The sequence below is a fragment of the Nematolebias whitei genome, chromosome 9 (genome assembly GCF_014905685.2).
Source record: "Nematolebias whitei isolate Nwh7 chromosome 9, NemWhi1, whole genome shotgun sequence".
NCBI classification, from domain to species: Eukaryota; Metazoa; Chordata; class Actinopteri; order Cyprinodontiformes; family Rivulidae; genus Nematolebias; species Nematolebias whitei.
This window is the reverse complement of record NC_056506.1, coordinates 2,044,609-2,062,535: the sequence shown is the minus strand read 5'-3', so window position 1 is coordinate 2,062,535 and position 17,927 is coordinate 2,044,609. Positions and strand designations below refer to the sequence as shown.

At 44.4% G+C, this 17,927-nt stretch overlaps 1 protein-coding gene across 1 annotated transcript in view; it reads right to left on the bottom strand.

The window, feature by feature from the left end:
- Positions 1-17,927, bottom strand: part of LOC119414849 (MAGUK p55 subfamily member 7-like) — a 287,985-nt gene that overhangs the window by 223,815 nt on the left and 46,243 nt on the right. The gene's annotated exons all lie outside the window — the stretch shown is intronic.

Below are 17,927 nucleotides of genomic sequence, written 5' to 3'. Positions count from 1 at the left end.
TTTTTTATAAGATCTCAAAGCATCACAGTTATGAGGCTTAAGGTAAATATACTGATGCTCAGTGAAAACACTTCAGTGCTATTTTATTAATGAAATAAAATAAATGAAAGACCCTATTTTTAACACTTTTACAGCCACTTTATGTACCAATGGATCTTATCAAATTAAATATTGGAAAATGCTATGCTGTATTCTAAATTTAAGATAAGTTAAAGGTTATAATATATTAAATGTTATTAAATTATTAATCATTTAATCATATAAATTTAGATTTTATTTATTATGCACAAGTTAATAAAGTTAATACATTAGTCTGTCATTCACTGAAATTATCCATGAAACTAGCTGAAGTTAACAGCTATTCCTTGAAAGTTTGTAGACTAAAAAATGTAAGTTACCTGGATATGATTGTCTCTCAGCAGAAGATACAAAACATCCTGCCAGCAGCGATAAAGTTCCTGTATTTCCTCTAGAATTAAAAAAGCAGTAAAAGCAACAACAAAATTTCAATCTCCTTTCTTCGGTTGAGCGCTGTCACGGTTGCTAGGCGACAGGATATACACCGACATAACCCTGAAGGCTAGACCATCCCAATTCACAGCCGCTGACTTCCAGTCTACGTGGTCATTGAAGGACCCAGCTTACCCAGTCGACTTAGGCCGGTTCCTTCGAAGGATGCAGCCGCTGGGTTGGAACACAGCTAGTGTTTCACTGAGACATGGCTGCAGGATCATATCCCCGACTCCAGCGTTTCCTTGCCAGGCTTTCTGACCATACGAGCAGATAGAGATTTAAAGAGGAGTGGCAAAAGGAAAGGAGGTGGGTTGGCAGTGCTTGTGAACAACAGATGGTGTAATCCTGGACATGTTACTGTGAAGTGTCGTCTCTGCAGTCCAGATATTGAACTGTTAGCAGTAAGTTTTCGTCCATATTATTTGCCAAGAGAGTTCATCAGTGTTATTTTGGCAACTGTTTACCTTCAACCCAATGCTATTGCCGAGACTGCATGTGATGTCATCAGCTCCGAGGTTGCTAAGCTACAGACACAAAACCCTAGTGTGTTTGTTGCAATATCTGGGGATTTTAATCATGCCTCTCTCTGCTACACTTCCGACATTCCAACAGTTTGTCAGCTGCTCTACCAGAGAAAACAAAACGCTGGACTTGTTTTATGCAAATGTCAAGGATTCACATCGCTAAAGCAAGACCCCTCTTGGCAAATCAGATCACAATCTAGTGTTTCTCTGCTCAAAATATAAACCCCTTGTTCAGAGGTAACCTGCAATAAAGAGAACAGTGAGAAAATGGTCAACGGAAGCTGAAGAAGTCCTGCGGGGTTGTTTTGAGGCTACAGACTGGGATGCACTGCCAGCCACATGGAGAGGACATCAGTGCCATGACTGAGTGTGTGACCGACTATATAAACTTCTGTGTAAACAACACCATCCCCACCAGAACAGCGAGATGCTTCCCCAATGACAAACCCTGGATCACCACTGACCTGTAGGAACTGCTAAACCAGAAAAAAAGAGTCAGAGTCAGAGTCAGAGTTTCTTTATTGTCATTCGCACCTCATGTGGTACATGTGGTGGAGCAAAATTATGTACACGGGGTCCCAGTTACATCCAACAATAAAATGTATAAGAAAAACAGTAATAACATCTAAGATATGAACTAAGAAAAACATCAACTAAATATACACTAAGCACTCATAAAACATTGAACATCACCACAAACATGAACATGAGTCTGTGTGAGCGGATGTGCACGCATGAACACATCAACATTGAAACAGATCAGCAGCAACATGAAACAGATCAGCAGCAACATGAAACAGATCAGCAGCAACATGATATGGTTTTTCACAGTGATTATTCTAGTTAGAGATTCATGAGTCTAACAGCCTCAGGGTAGAAGCTGTTCCTCAGTCTAGTGGTTCTACACTTAATGTTCCTTAAACTCCTTCCTGAGGGGAGTGGGGCAAAAAGTGTGTGTGCTGGGTGAGTGGGGTCCTTCATGATGCAGGTGGCCCTCTTCCTGCATCTGGAGGTGTAGATGTCTGTGATGGTGGGGAGGCTGATTCCAACAGATTTCTGTGCAGCCTTCACCACTCTCTGCAAAGCTTTTCTTTCTGCAGCTGTGCAGCCTCCATGCCACACATTGATGCTGGAGCACAGGATGCTCTCCACTGCACACCTGTAGAAGGAGGTGAGGACTGAGCTTCCAGACCAGCTCGTCTCAGCCGTCTGAGGAAGTAGAGTCTCTGATGAGCTTTCCCGATCAGGCTGGTGGTGTTGTTGCTCCAGATGAGGTTGTCATTCATGTGTACACCCAAGTACTTGTAGCTGGAGACCACTTCCACCGCAGATCCTCTTATGTTCAGGGGGGTGTAGATGTTTTTGTTCCTTCTGAAGTCCACAATCATCTCCTTTGTCTTCTTCACATTGATGTGAAGGTTATTCTCTCTGCACCAGCTCTCCAGGTGTTCCACCTCTTGCCTGTAGCTGGACTCATCATTGTTTGTGATGCATCCCACCACCGCTGTATCATCTGCAAACTTTACAATGTGACAGCCTGGATGGGTAGCTGCACAATCATATGTGAGCAGAGTAAACAGAAGGGGGCTCAACACACATCCCTGAGGAGAGCCAGTGCTGAGGGTTATGGTGGAGGAGGAGAGGTTGTGGATCTTCACTAACTGTGGTCTGTTTGTTAAAAAGTCTAGTACCCAGTTGCAGATGGAGGGGCTTAGTCCTAGTGTGGATAGTTTGTCCATCAGGGTTTGGGGGATCATGGTGTTGAAGGCGGATGTGAGGTCCACAAAGAGCATACGGACGTAAGAGTTTTTCTGCTCCAGGTGGTTGAGTGCAGTGTGGACCACAGAGGAGATTGCATCCTCTGTTGATCGGTTCTCACGGTTTGCATACTGATGAGGGTCCTCGTTGATGTTGATGGTTGTTTTGATGTGAGTCATGACCAGTTTTTCGAAGCATTTAGCGACTATGGGGGTGAGGGCCACTGGCCGATAGTCATTCAGACCAGTCACTGTAGAGCTTTTTGGGACTGGGATGATGGTGGCAGTCTTCAGGCAGGTGGGAACTGTCTCCAGGGTAAGTGAGGTGTTAAAGATGTCTGCCAGCACCTCACAGAGCTGATCAGCACATTCCTTCAACACTTTTCCGGGGATGTTGTCTGGGCCAGTTGCTTTGTGCGGATTAATCCTCCTGAAGGTACTCCTTACTTCTGCTGAGGTCACGTTGAGATGCTCTTCATCTGCTCTTCATCTCTTCATCTTCAACTGGGCAACTGCCCAGGGGCCCATGATCTCTAAGGGGCCCAGGGCAGTGAGGGCACAAGCAGAATATCTGGTTATCTCCTGTTTTATTGGAGCTCTGCGCTGCATTTGTGCAGCCCCGCCTCCTCCCAGCTGCTGCAGCTCTGTTTTGTCTTTTTTCAATCTGATCCTCAACGGTGCGACCTGTCAATCAACTCAGAAGGCGTGTCAGCAACTGACCAATCGACGACCTCAATTTGTCCCGAAGGTAAACGCCCCTTACCTGCTGACAAGCTCATCAGTTGTTTTTTTCTTGAGAAACTTCTTTTTTTAATTAAAACAATAAGTTTGTATCTATTGTGAGATGATTTTAGTTGTTTAGCAGATTTTTAATCTACTTAATGAAGAATAGTGTGACTTAAAATCGTTCATCAAACAGGAAGGAGGGATTATTATCTCTCCTCTTACTACAGTGAATGTGGTACTTTGTTATAAGTACGGCTTTATTTATGGCATCAGAGAAAGCTGAGCTTCAGTTATCCACATAAAGTAAAATGTCATCAGCATGAAAAGAAGAAATGTTAAGTTTGAGATTAATCCAGTTTCTGATGTTTGACCAAACACTTTGTATTGACATGAAAAAAAAATTGCTCGAGGGATTCATCTTGTGATTTACAAAAAGCAACAAATCAACATCAAATTTAAATCTTCTTTGCAGAAACTGTAGAGGTTGGCTCCTCTACCCCTCCCTTCTCTGTTGTTTGTGTTTTCCTAATTATCTCTCCACAGCTGCTGCTCATAACCTGGACCAGGTGGAGGAGCTATTTAAGCTGGAGCTTCACTCCAGATCAGTGCCAGAGCAAAGTTCTACCAAGCTCCATGTTCCTGTGACTACTGGCTGGCTGACTTCAAGCTCCTTATCGGTCTCCCTGCATGACAGCAGCATTTCTCCTCCTCCACCTTCACTCCTGTGTGCCTCACCTGGTTCCTGGTTTCTCCTCACCTCCACCCCGGCTCCCTTGATGATTTTTGTAAATACACTTGTAAATGTACTCACCTGATCCCACCGTGGATTGTTGGATTTGGATCCTGTCTTAATATCCTGTCGGATATTAGGTCTTGAATAAGCTGACCTTTTCTAGTGATTGAGCGAACGTTCAGAAGGCCAAACTTTACGGAGGAGGATTTGGCAGTGACCGGAGCATTAGCCGACCGAGCTAGGCTAGCTAACATGCTACTACTGTTAGCGGCCCGAGTATTACGGCGTGTAGAATGGTGAGAGTCAGACCAGATGGAGTTTATGCCTTGAACTAGACTGTCCTGTAAAATCAGCTGCAGGTAATACCTGAGTTTCAGGACTAGTTTTAGCCCCCTTAGAGGGAAAAGGCTGCGGTGAGGGCGTGGCACGTGTCCTGTGCCTACCTCACTCGGGGAAGCGAAACACCCAGTAGAGGAGAGGGTGGCTTCCCTTTGCCTTCAGGTGGGGGGACAGGCTCTGACTATTGTTTGTGGCTACGCGCCGAACTACAGTTCAGAGTATCCGGCCTTCTTGGAGTCCTTGGCAGGGGTGTTGGAAGGTGCGCCAACTGGGGACTCCTTTATTCTGCTGGGGGATTTCAATGCCCATGTGGGTAATGACAGTCATCTGATTTGTGGCCGTTTGTTTTGGACACTCGGGTGAAGAGAGGAGCTGAGCTGTCAACTGATCACCACCTGGTAGTGAGTTGGATCAGATGGCGGGGGAAGATGCCAGACAAACCCCGTAGACCCAAATGTGTAGTGAGGGTTTGCTGGGAAAGCTTGGCAGAAGAACCCATCAAAGAGGTCTTCAACCCACACCTACAAGATAGCTTTAACCACATCCCAGCTGAGCTGGGGGACATTGAGTCCGTGTGGGCCATGTTCCGCACCTCGCTTGTTGAGGTAGCTGCCTTGAGCTGTGGCCACAAGGTTGTCAGTAATTCTCACGGTGACCATCCACGAATTTGGTGGTGGACACCACAGGCTAGGAAGGCTGTCAAGCTGAAAAAGGTGACCTATCGGGCCTTCTTGGCCAATGGGACTCTGGAGGCAGCTGAGGAGTACTGGAGGGCCAAGCGGTGTGCAGCCTTGGCTGTTGTTGAGGCAAAAGCTCAGATGTGGAAGGAGTGCATAAAAAAGGAGACAGACCTGAAGCAACTGAAGGCAGAGAGTTTATGGCATGCTCCACCCAGGGTAGATTGTTAGCCCATTTAGTCGGGTCCCTCTCACACAGTAGGCTTAGTTTGGTCTCCACCTCCTGATTAGCTCTCTCGCTCTGGCCATCAGTCTGTGGGTGAAAACCTGAAGAGAGGCTTACAGATATTCCAAGAAGACCACAAAACTCCCTCCAAAAACGAGAAATGAACTGGGGGCCACGGTCAGAAACAATATCTGTGGGCAGTCCATGGAGGCAAAACATCTCTCTGACCATGATCTTACTCAGTTCCTTGGCAAATGGGTTTTTTGAGAGGGAACAAAAGGACTATTTTAGAAAAATGGTCCACAATGGTAAGAATGACAGTATTACCTGAGGCTAATAGGAGGCCCATGATAAAATACATGGCTATCTGGGACCAAGGACATGAAGGGATGGGAAGAGGTCGTAGATAACCTACAGGTGGGCATCTCAAGGTCTTAGCCTGACAGCCTTTGTGACGTGAGGAGACGAAGTCCTTAACGTCTTTAATCAGGTCCTTCCACCAAAACTGTGCCCTCACTAAAGCCAGGGTCTTGGTTATACCTGGGTGACAAAATAGGCGAGACTGGTGACAAAGTTCGAGTACCTTCTTGACATGAGATGCAGGTATGAACACCCAGTTCTTGGGACATTCTGGTGGAGGTGGTTGAGCCTGGTTGGCCTGTTTTATCTCCCCCTCCAGTTGTGTGATTGAGAGTCGTACAGAATTGGGCAGGACGAACTCCACCTCACTGTTGGGCGTGTGGCCTTCATTTTCCTCAGTAATACAGGAGAGTGCATCTGGTTTGGCATTCTTGATACCTGGTCTGTAAGATAAAATGAAATCAAATCGACCGAAAAACAGAGCCCACCTAGCTTGCCTGTAATTGAGTCTTTTTGCAGTTTTTAGATACTCCAAATTCTTGTGGTCAGTCCAAACCTGAAATGGTTCTCTGGCGCCCTCCAACCAATGCCTCCATTCCTCAAGTGCCAGTTTAACTGCCAATAATTCTCAATCCCTCACATTGTAGTTCCGTTCTGCTGATGAGAGACTTTTAGAAAAGAAAGCACAGGGATTTCTCCCTTCAGAGTTGTGTTGACTGAGGACTGTCCCTACTCCTGTGTTGGAGGCATCAACCTCCACAATGAATTGTCTCTCAGGGTCAAGTGAATGCAGGATGGGTGCAGTAGAAAACAGTTTCTTGAGTGTGGAGAAAGAAGGTTCAGCTTGTTCGTTCCAACAAAACTTAGTTTTAGAAGAAGTGACAGTGTGGAGAGGAGCAGGGATCAGACTGTAACCTTTGATGAATTTTCTGTAAAAATTGGCAAAACCCAAAAATCTCTGGAGTTGTTTTCTGCCTTTGGATGTGGTCCAGTTTAGTATGGCAGACACCTTGTTACTGTCCGGCATTATTTTATTGGGTGAGATGACAAAACCAAGGAATGAAGTGGATGATTGATGGAATTCATATTTCTCTGCCTTTACAAATAAGTTGTTTTGTAATAACCTCATTAACACTGATCTGACTTGTTTCTTATGTGAGGTAATATATTTGGAAAAAATGAGAATATCATCAAACACAAACTGGTTAACCATGTCCCTGAGTACATCATTTACCAATGTTTGGAAAACTGCGGGAGCATTAGTGAGCCCAAATGGCATGACTAGGTACTCGTAATGATTAGTGGGGGTGTTGAAAGCAGTCTTCCATTCATCTCCCTCCTTAATGTGAACCAAGTGATAAGTGTTCTGTAAGTCAAGCTTGGTAAAGACTGTGGCCCCTTGAATAAGATCAAATGCAGAGGTCATAAGAGGTAAGGGGTATTATTCTTAACAGTTATTTAATTAAGTCCCTGATAATCGATACAAGGACAGAGTGAAGCATCTTTCTTTCCCACAAAAAAGAACCCGACCGCAGCAGGTGATGCTGAGGGTCTGATGATACCAGCTTGCAAGGATTCATTAATGTACTTCTGCATGTCTTGGGTTTTGGGACTGGACAATGAATACAAGCCTCCTCTTGTAAGGATGGTATCCCTCTGTCAGTCTCCCTGTGTCTGTACTTCCTAGTGTCTCTCAGTAATTACCCCGATCAGCTCCACCCGCGTGTCCTCCAGGTGTTTGTAATTTGTCTTGTCTAATCTGTGTGTATATAAACCCTGGTCTGTGTCTCAGTCTTTGGTGGTGCATCGTCTGGTACAGCTCCTGGTTTGTCTCCTGTGTTCCGTATATAATCCTGACCTGATCCTGTCTGTGAGTTTTGCTGCCACGTCAGCTATTTATTTTGATTATTAAAGTGAGTATTATTTTACAACCTCACCTCTGAGTTCTGCATGCGCAAATGGCTTCGTTCCTGCTCAGTGCCGTCTGAAAACCATGACACCTCTAGGAGGAGTGGTACCTGCTAGCAGATCAATGGAGCAATCATAGGGTCTATGAGCAGGCAATGAAGTGGCTTTGATTTTATTAAATACCGCCTTGAGGTCATGATAGTCAATGGGTACATTAGAAAGGTCAGGGTATGTTTCCTCTATTTTATCATGACAAAATTGGGGACACAGCATGAAATATATAAGATGATAAACATTCTTCGGACTACCCCACAATTTCTTTTCCTTCCAATTAATGTGAGGGTTGTGTTTACCAAGCAGATAGCTCCAAGGATTACAGGCAGTTGGGGGAGAGTTTATAATAATGAAGTTTATTGGCTCATGATGATTACAGCTGAGTTTTAAAGTTATGGGGATAGTCTCAAGGTGAGACTTGTGTAACGAGTGTCCATCTAATACAAGTACCTTATGAGACTTGGTGAGTGTTAGTCTAATTCCCATCAACTCAGCGTATTGATGATCCATGAATTCTGTGTCAGCTTCAGAATTGATGAAAACAGATACTGAGATGGTTCTCTCACCTGGTAGTTGTATCTCAACAGGCAGAGTGAAATGTGATGAGGAGGTGGGTTGTTTGATATGACTCAGTAGGATCCTCCTCCTGCCTACTGAGTCTGGCCTTTTGATGGACATCTAGCAATGGTGTGCCCCTCTACTCCACAGTAGAAACAAAGATGATATTTCCTCCTCCTGTCCTTCTCTTCAGGAGTGAGGTGGCTTCTGCCCAGCTGCGTGGGTTCCTCTGATGATGGAAAAACTGGTGTGATAACAGGTGGAGAATTGGCAGTGAAGGTCCTATAGTTCCTTGACTCACCCCTGGGTTGAGCTGCTCTCTCGGCTCTGTCTCCTCTCTCGCATTGTCTCTCCCAGAGGTGGAGATTGACCCATGTGGCAAGGTCCTCCAAAGACTTGAGGGAATCGGGGCAATCCAGGGTAGCCAACTTGTCTTTAATATTGTCATTGAGACCTCAGAAAAAAGCATCAGTTAGTGCCTCCTCATTCCATTGGCTTTCAGCACCTATGGCATGGAAATCTATTATATATTCAGTAACCCGTCCCCCACCTTGTTTAGCAGAAAATAACTTACGAGCTGCCTCCCTCTCAGACAGAACAGGGTCAAAGATTCTACAAAGCTCATTACCAAAGTCTTTAAATGAGTAACAGCAAAAAGGGTCTCTTTGCCACTCAGCTGTTCCCCAAGATTTGGCTTTACCTGAGAGAAGTAAAATAGCATAAGCCACTCTGGAGCGCTCAGAGGCGAAAGAAGATAGTTGAAGTTCAAACTGTATTTCACATTGTGTTAGAAAAGGGCGACATTGAGCAGGCTTTCTTTTAAACAGCTCGGGAGGGGACAGACGGGGCTCCCGACTGGGAGAAACGTGACGCGGGGCTGTAGTCTGGACTGTAGTAGTCAGAGTGGGAGCTCGTGAGGCAGTTTGTTGCAACATGTCGTGCAGGATATTCATCATTTCCTGCATATTAGTTTCTGACTTCACTATGGTCCACTCTACACCAGCACACCATTCCTGTGTCTGTGATGAATCCCTTTTGGCAAGATTATTCTGACAGGAACCAGTTTTTAGGATTCAATTTTGACCACAGACAACAAGAAGATTTAAAATGTTTATTTTAACACAGCTGCTGGTGGAAGTGGAGGTCCCTGGGCCAGGTCAATCTGAAGAGATAGAAAAGTCAATGAACTGTTCTTCTCTGACAATGAACAGACGAGTAATCAGCCATGCACCAACATTCACTGACAGGTGCGGGAGGGGCTCCTTGAGGGAGTTGGAGATGGTAACGTCACTGGCAGTGAAAATTGAGAGGCAGAGCCGTAGCGCCAAGCAGAGCGTAGTTTTCAGCAGAATCCGACAGGGAAATCCAAAGAGACAGGCGAGTTTCATACACAGGAGATCAATCATCGAAGGTAGAGCCCAAAATGTAATCCTTTGTGCATGGTCAGGGAGGCAGAGGCCGTTACCATAAGTAGAAAGTATAATCCAACTCAGGCAAGGAGGAAGCAAGGCGAGGAATCCGTGAGACAGGCAGGAGGTCAAAACCAGGCAGACAAACAAAATTATGGAATGAACACTTGACATCTACTGACCCGAAGGATTTCAATAATCTCGCACTGAATGGTGGTGAACGTGGATCTTAAATACTGGGGAAGACAGGTGAAAGGCATGAAGGCTGATTGCAGTGATGAGAGTGGGCCTGGTGAAAGTTGACAGGAGCAGACGTGGACACTGAATGGAGCCAAGATATAAACAAAGCATGGAGGTAGGAACTGTGGCTGAAAACATGACACAGCAACCTTAATAATACATGTGGAAGACTATATTACAGTGGATTAATGAGGTGTGACACTCCAATCTTTACGTGAATGGTTAGGCCTACAGACATCCGGGTGTTTATGCCCGTCGTGTTTTCCTAAACGCGTTAAAAATTGTACTTCCGGACAGCATCAATGGGTGTTGGGCGTTTGACAGTTCGATAAACCTTGTCGGGTTCGTCGAGGTTTGATAAATTCCATCAAGTTGGTCAGAGTTTGATAGGCTCTATGATGTTTTGAGTGCCTGTGGGGGGTCTTGATCTGGCCCCTTGAAAAAGACGGCGTCCTCGGGATGTTTTGAACGATCCCCCTCCTGACACTGAACAGCATACACAATATTACTCTGTTTGTGCCGGGGGACTGGATCTTTGGGATGAACCAGTCTTTAACGTATTTTGGGGTTTAAAAGCCACTGGGACATTGTGTTTAGAAAATAAACGTCTCAGTTTCTCTGATACTCTCTCAACATACGGAATGACCACTGGTCTGGGTCTGGGTTCCTCCTTTTTATCTGATGGCTGACTGGAATCCTGTTTGGGTTTCTTCTCTGCTTTCAGGAAGGCCCAGCTGGGATATCCACATTGCTCTAGAGCCTGTCTTGTGTGGGATTTCTCCTTCTGCCTGGCTCCTGAGTTAGTGGGGACGCTGTCTGCTCTGTGGTACAGAGTCCTGATGACTCCTAACTTGTGCTCCAAAGGGTGATGGGAGTCAAACTGCAAATACTGGTCTGTGTGGATGGGTTTGTGGTACACCTCAGTTTACAAATGTCCTCTATCAGAGACAGAGACCTCACAGTCCAAGAAAGCCAACCTGCCATTTTTTACATCTTCTCGTGTGAACTTGATGTATTTATCCACAGAGTTGATGTGGTCAGTATAATCCATAATCCATTCATAATCCATAATCCATTCACTTCCGGCGAGCTGATGGACGGCAGCTCCCTCCGGCTTCTCTGCAGTCTTTTATCATCAAATTGACCCGTTTTTTCGAACCGGACTAAAGTTGGTCCCCCTTCCAACCGAATTCGGTGTTCAGTGACTCAGAGAGCCGGACGGGACTGCCAAAAATATATTTTGGTCCAGGACCGGCCGCTCCCACCCCACTGGTCACTCTGAGCGCACCCTGCCGGCCAGGTGACCCCTCGAGCTGGGGAGTCGTCGCACGAAGGTCCGGTGTTTTTTTTCTCTCTCTCTTTGGACCTCAACAAACTCTCATCTGGACCTTTGTGGTTCTACCTGGTTCCGACAAAAATTGCCGGGTGGTATTTCGCTGGTTTTCTGCTGGACTGACCCTCGTGGTGTCTTCATAGGTGTGGGGGAAGTGTACCTGTGACCCTCGAACTGTATCAGAACTGAACCGAGGTGGCTGTGTGGGACTTCGACTTCATCCTCAACAGAGCTGGTCTCAGCTTCAGTGAGCTGAAGGTGAGGTTTTTGAAAGTGAACTTTCACTTTCAAAAACCTATAATGCAACTTTAAAACAGATTCCCAGCCGGTTTTCACACCTGATGGGAACAGAGGGGCCTCGTCTGTGAATTAGAGGAACAAAAGACTCTTACTGTTTAAGGTGTTTAGGTGTGAATTGCCAATCTACATATGTGTGTGTGTCTTATCTCACTCATCCTTATAACCTGAATCTCTCACTCTCTGCTCTTTGAATTGAGAAAGCTCCTCGGATGAGGAGCAAAACGTCTGTTACGAATAAAGTCCAGTTGTTTTTGTATTGAATGCTTTTTGAATTCATCATGTCCTGGATTACTGAGAATCTTCACCAGCTTAATATCTACAATTCGGCTGTCAGAAATTCAAGAAATGCATATTTTGCCAAAATAATTAACAATCACAAAAATAATCCCAAAGTTTTGTTTTCCACCATTGATAATCTGATTAACCCTGACTTTACTGCTTCTTCAAACACTCCAACTCTCTTTGTGAGCAGTTTGCAAATCACTTCAGAGGTAAGATTGAGTCAATTAGAGCTAACATTTTATCTGAGCAAAATACTGGTTTTAAATCTATTGAATGCTTGTTTTCACCGGAGCAAACACTGGACGAGTTTGCTGTGGTTGATGCAGAGCTGCTTGGCAGAGTTTTCTCACAAGTCAAACCAACCACCTGCCTCTTAGACCCAATTCCCTCATCACTTTTTCATTCATTTTATAGATTCTTTGAGAATGAAATTTTAAGCATTGTAAACTGCTCTCTTCAGATCGGTGTCTTCCCCATTGCCTTTAAAATGGCTGTGGTGAAACCCCTTCTGAAGAAAAGTAATCTAGATCCTAGTGTTTTTAATAATTACAGACCTGTATCCAATTTACCATTCTTAAGTAAAATCTGAGAAAAGCTTCTTTCTATTCAATTAAATAACTTTTTAAATGATGCTGGTATTTTAGAAAAATATCAATCTGGTTTTAGGACGAACCACAGTACAGAGACAGCCCTATTACAGAGACAGCCCTATTAAAAATTGTGAATGATTTAAGGTGTAATCTGGATTCACACAAGCTCTCAGTTCTTGTTCTATTGGATCTGTAGTGAACTTGACCTGATGTCAAATCAGTGACCTTAGGATCATATGGTCAGAAACTGTCATTTCATTGATCTGCATCCAGAAATACAGGTTGATCGATCCTGAGACTTTCTTTCTTGAATTAATCAAGTGGAAAAGACAATTCTCTATGATCATTACTATTTTACAAATGTTTGATAATCAAATTGTGTTAGTTCAAACAATGTTTACATGTTGAAGTGAACGACTCATTTTTATTTACTTAAACAGTAGTAATGATTTTTATTCCTCAATTCAAAGTGAAATCAAGTTAGAGTACATTACAGAGTAATGATTCAATTTCTTGATCGTCTGCTTTGAAAGTGAGCAAAGTTGTAAGGGTGTTAAAGTTCAAGCTTCGGTCAACTAGAAAGTTTACTGAAAAGAAATGTCATGTTCTGGACCAAGTGGAGTTTCATCTTCTGGGAGAACCTCACACAGAAATACAACACAGGAGGAAACTATTAAAATCTGTTCTTGTTGCAGGGTTTTAAAACATTTAACCAATGGATTAAAAGGAGTTACCAAACTGTAACTTTTCAACACTAACTTTAACAAAGGCAGTCATAGTGGAAAATAAATAATATCAGTGACATTTACTGTAACATATTAAATACTATGAGCAAAAATTACAAATGATTTATTTTGTTAACACTAATTTAAGTATGAAAGGCAGTCATAGGTAAAATAAATAATGTAGTAATGTGAGAAATAATCTGATCTTTACGTGGCACAAGCTACATCAGGTAAGCAGAAGCTTGTGCCACGTAAAGATCGCTGATATTTACTGTAGCACAAGTTACATCAGCTAAACTAATCTTTGCTACAGTAAATATCAGCTATCTTTACTGTAGCAAAGATTAGCTTAGCTGATGTAGCATGTAGCTATGGGGAACATCTACATGTATATTATTGTAACTACTGACTCTGCCAGTCACCAGAACTTTAACATGAAGAGTTTGGACATCCGTCATGAATCCATCATTGATTATAAGCATCCATGGATTTAAAGCTGCGAAGCTCCTACGTTGTAGCACTCCTCGTGTTCAATAATAATTACTGATATCAGAGTAACTTCTCTGTGACAACTTGGTCAACTCCGACCGCAGTTATTTTATGCCTATAACTTGCTCTTGGTCAAGAGTATCAATATACTGAGCTCTGGTCTGTCTGTAAGCATCTTCTTCACATGCGCCTAAACAAATGGCGGAAAACCTGGTATTGTGCAATACTGGTCACGTGTGTGGGAACTATGTATTGTAACAATCAGACTTCTTCACCACCAACCACTGTAAATACATCAACGCTGGGCCCAGGACAGCCACCCACCCTACCTGATTTGAGGGAACTAATGACTAATAATGATGTTTCCCCAGCCCAACAACACACCAGGCGGTCGAAAAACTTCAGAGTGGGGAGGACATTTCATCGAGGCCACCCTCCCTCCAGATGCTAACTGAGCCTCATCCAAAATCTCCTCCAGTCCAAGAAAACCTGTTCTTAGGACATATAGAGGACAATGTTTCACAAGTACTCTGGAATACTCCAGTGAGAACTAAAGTGAACTTTAATGCCCTCAGGAATTCCCCTCAGGAATATGTGCTGAGCCCTCTCCTGTTTACTCTGCTCACGTATGATTGTGCAGCTACTCATCCAGGCTGTCATATTGTAAAGTTTGCAGATGATACAGCGGTGGTGGGATGCATCACAAACAACGATGAGTCCAGCTACAGGCAGGAGGTGGAACACCTGGAGAGCTGGTGCAAAGAGAATTAAAGCTGCAAGCAACATTGAAGGCCCTCACAGCAAAGCGCCGCTCCGGCCATACCGCGACCACAGGAGCTCCAGCCAATCCACCCAGTCACCATCGCGAACGCTCTCGTGCCAATCCCACACACGTTCACCACGAGGTGCATTTCCTGAATCTTTGATATTGCCTTCTGTCCATGTCAGTACTAGTCCAGCTCCAGGTCTCACAAGTATACGTGAAATCTGACCTTCCAGACAGGAGTTATAGTGACTTCCTGTTCTGTGGCGAATGTTTGATGAGCACTTCCTTTATGCTTTTCAACATGTCATGTGGTAATCAACAGTTACAGTTTCAGTCATATCTTGCACAGGGCTAAGCTGGAAGAGTCACCCAATAATCGACAGTTTCTTCTCTGATAGGGTGGTGCTTAAGTGATGTTATGAATCAACAATACCAATGTGTTTTGAAGTGTTCACTGATGAAGCCAAAAAAATCAGGTGCAGATAAGATGATGTATCACTGAGATATAACTGCTGATATATTCTAGGGGCGCACTTGAGTCAAAAGTTAAACAACAAAACCAATGTGTGTAGAAGTGCTCACTGATCACGCACAAAAAATCTGGTACACATTGGATGATATTTCACTGAGATATAACTGTTGGAATAAACTAGGGTCGCACTGGAGTCCAATGTTAAAGAACATTACCAATGTGTATACAAGTGTTCACTGATGATGCACAATAAATCTGGTTCAGATCAGATGATGTATCACTGAGATATGACTGTAGAAATAACATAGGTGGCGCTGTGGAGGCTATTGGCCAATTATCATGGATTCTTGTTAAAAGGGTGGATAATGATCGATCATACTGATTTCGGTGCACCTCGGTTCAAATCTGTGGAATTTATAGCACAACGTATTGCAACGGCGTCACTTCTGAATTCGTCACGCCGCCACACCCACTTCCTACTTTGAAAAATGTTTGTAATTTAAAGTAAGTCAGATCAACTTGTTATATGTCTTCTAACACAGGATTATCCTGATTAGGTCAAGGGTGTCAGAGAAGGAGCATTCCATGTAAAAAAAGTGACTTCCTTTTCTGAGGGGGCGTGGCTGTGATGAATTCAGAATTTGACCACAGAGGCTTGTCGGGCATCCAACAGAAATGACTCATTCCAAGTTTGGTGCATTTATGTCTTTCAATGTGAAAGTTATAGCGTTTGGAAATTTATGGCGTGAAGCGCAAATTTGAGGCCTTGCCACGCCCCTTTAACATATATGAAAATGCAAGCTTTTGATAACTTTTACTCCCCGATGTGATAAGGGCATATTAACCAAGTTTTGAAGGTAATCCTTCAAAATCCCTAGGAGGAGTTTGTTAAAATTTGCAATTAGAAACACCCAAAAATGATCCTTTGCCCCCAAATGGTCGACTTCTTGTTGGTTTTGGACCAGGGCTCCAAGAGATTTTTTCATAGGTCCTGAGAAGATACAGATGTTCACCGAGTTTCAGCAATATTGGTCAACAAATGGCTTGGGGATGAGGTTTTAAAATTTTCTAATGGGCGCTATGGAGGCTATTGGCCACTTATCATGGATTCCTGTTCAAGGGGTGGATAATGATAGATCATACTGATTTTGGTGCACCTCGGTTCAAATCAGTGGAATTAAGAGCCAAACGTATGGTGGCGGCATTACGTCTTACTTCGCCACGTTGTGATGCCCACTTGCTCCACTCAAAACTGTCAGTGTTGTAAAGCAAGTTATACCAACATGTCTTCGGTCACTGGACACACTATCATGCTGATTAGGTAACAGAGGTTAGATAGGGACCGTTCAACGTAAAACTTTGCACGTCCCGTTGTCAGGGGGCATGGCTTAAGTGATGTCAAGATTTGACCATTCAGTCTTGCAGGGGACCGGATGTGGATCAATCATTGAAGGTTTGATGTCTCAGACAGTTTTCGTGTAGGAGCTATTAGCGTTTTGTTTTTCATGGCGAGATGTCAAGCTTTAAGGTCTGGCCCCGCCCTTTCAGCATGCTCCGAAATTAACCGTTTAGATAACTTTGTGTCCCCCATGCCTTTTGAACAAAATGGCCAAGTTTGAAACTGATTGAGTGAAATCCCTAGGAGGAGTTAGTTTAAATGTGGAGGCTATAAACCTTCAAAAAGGTGTTAAATTTGAGATGGCATTCCAAAATGGCCGCCTTCCTGTTTATCGTACAATGTTGGTGCCACAGGGTTTTCTGTGCATCTTTGGGAATTGGACAAGCGTACCAAATTTCATGCTTCTATGACAAACTAAGATTAATGTGGAGGGTATTTTGAAAATCTCTAGGTGGTACTTTTGAGCCGTTTCTGTTTTGAGTTTTGCGACACCCTTAAAATACATAATTTTTCACCAGTCCTGATGCGTCCGCCAAATTTGGTGAGTTTTGGGATAAGTTGAGGCCCCCAAAAGGCCAATTCATTTGACGGAAAAAATTATAGCTCGGGCCTGAACAGAGCGATTACAATAGGACTTCGCAGCGCTTCGCAGCGCTTCGCAGCGCGTCGCAGCGCGTCGCAGCGCGTCGCAGCTCGTCGCAGCGCTTCGCAGCGTCGCAGCACATTGTGTCGCAGCGCATTGCGTCGCAGCGCGTCGCAGCGCGTCGCAGCGCGTCGCAGCGCATCGCAGCGCATCGCAGCGCAGCGCAGCGCATCACAGCGCAGCGCATCGCAGCGCATCGCAGCGCATCGCAGCGCATCGCAGCGCATCGCAGCGCATCGCAGCGCATCGCAGCACAGCGCATCGCAGCACAGCGCATCGCAGCACAGCGCATCGCAGCGCAGCGCATCGCAGCGCATAGCAGCGCATAGCAGCGCATAGCAGCGCTTAGCAGCGCGGGCCTAATAACCTTCACATCAATGTGAAGAAGACAAAGGAGATGATCATGGATTTCAGAAGGAAGAAACACACTACACTCCCCTGAACATAAGAGGATCTGCAGTGGAAGTGGTCTCCATCTACAAGTACTTATGTGTGCACCTGAATGACAACCTCAGCTGGAGCAACAACACCACCAGCCTGATCAAGAAAGCTCATCATAGACTCTACTTCCTCAGGATAATCAGAGTGAAAAATCACATCATGTTGCTGCTGATCTGTTTCATGTTGCTGCTGATCTGCTTCATGTTGCTACTGATCTGTTTTATGTTGCTGTGTTAATTTGTGCCCATGTGTTCACACAGACTCATGTTCATGCTGCTGTTCGGCGTATTGTGTTTATTGTTTTTATGCTATTAGTTCTTAGCATATTTAGGCCCGAGCAGCGAAGCGCTGCGAAGGCCTATTGTAATCGCTCTGTTCAGGCCCAAGCTGCAATTTTTTCTGCCAAATGAATTAGCGACTGTAGTGAACTAAGCCTCAGGTCAAATCTGGCCTTCCTGGGACA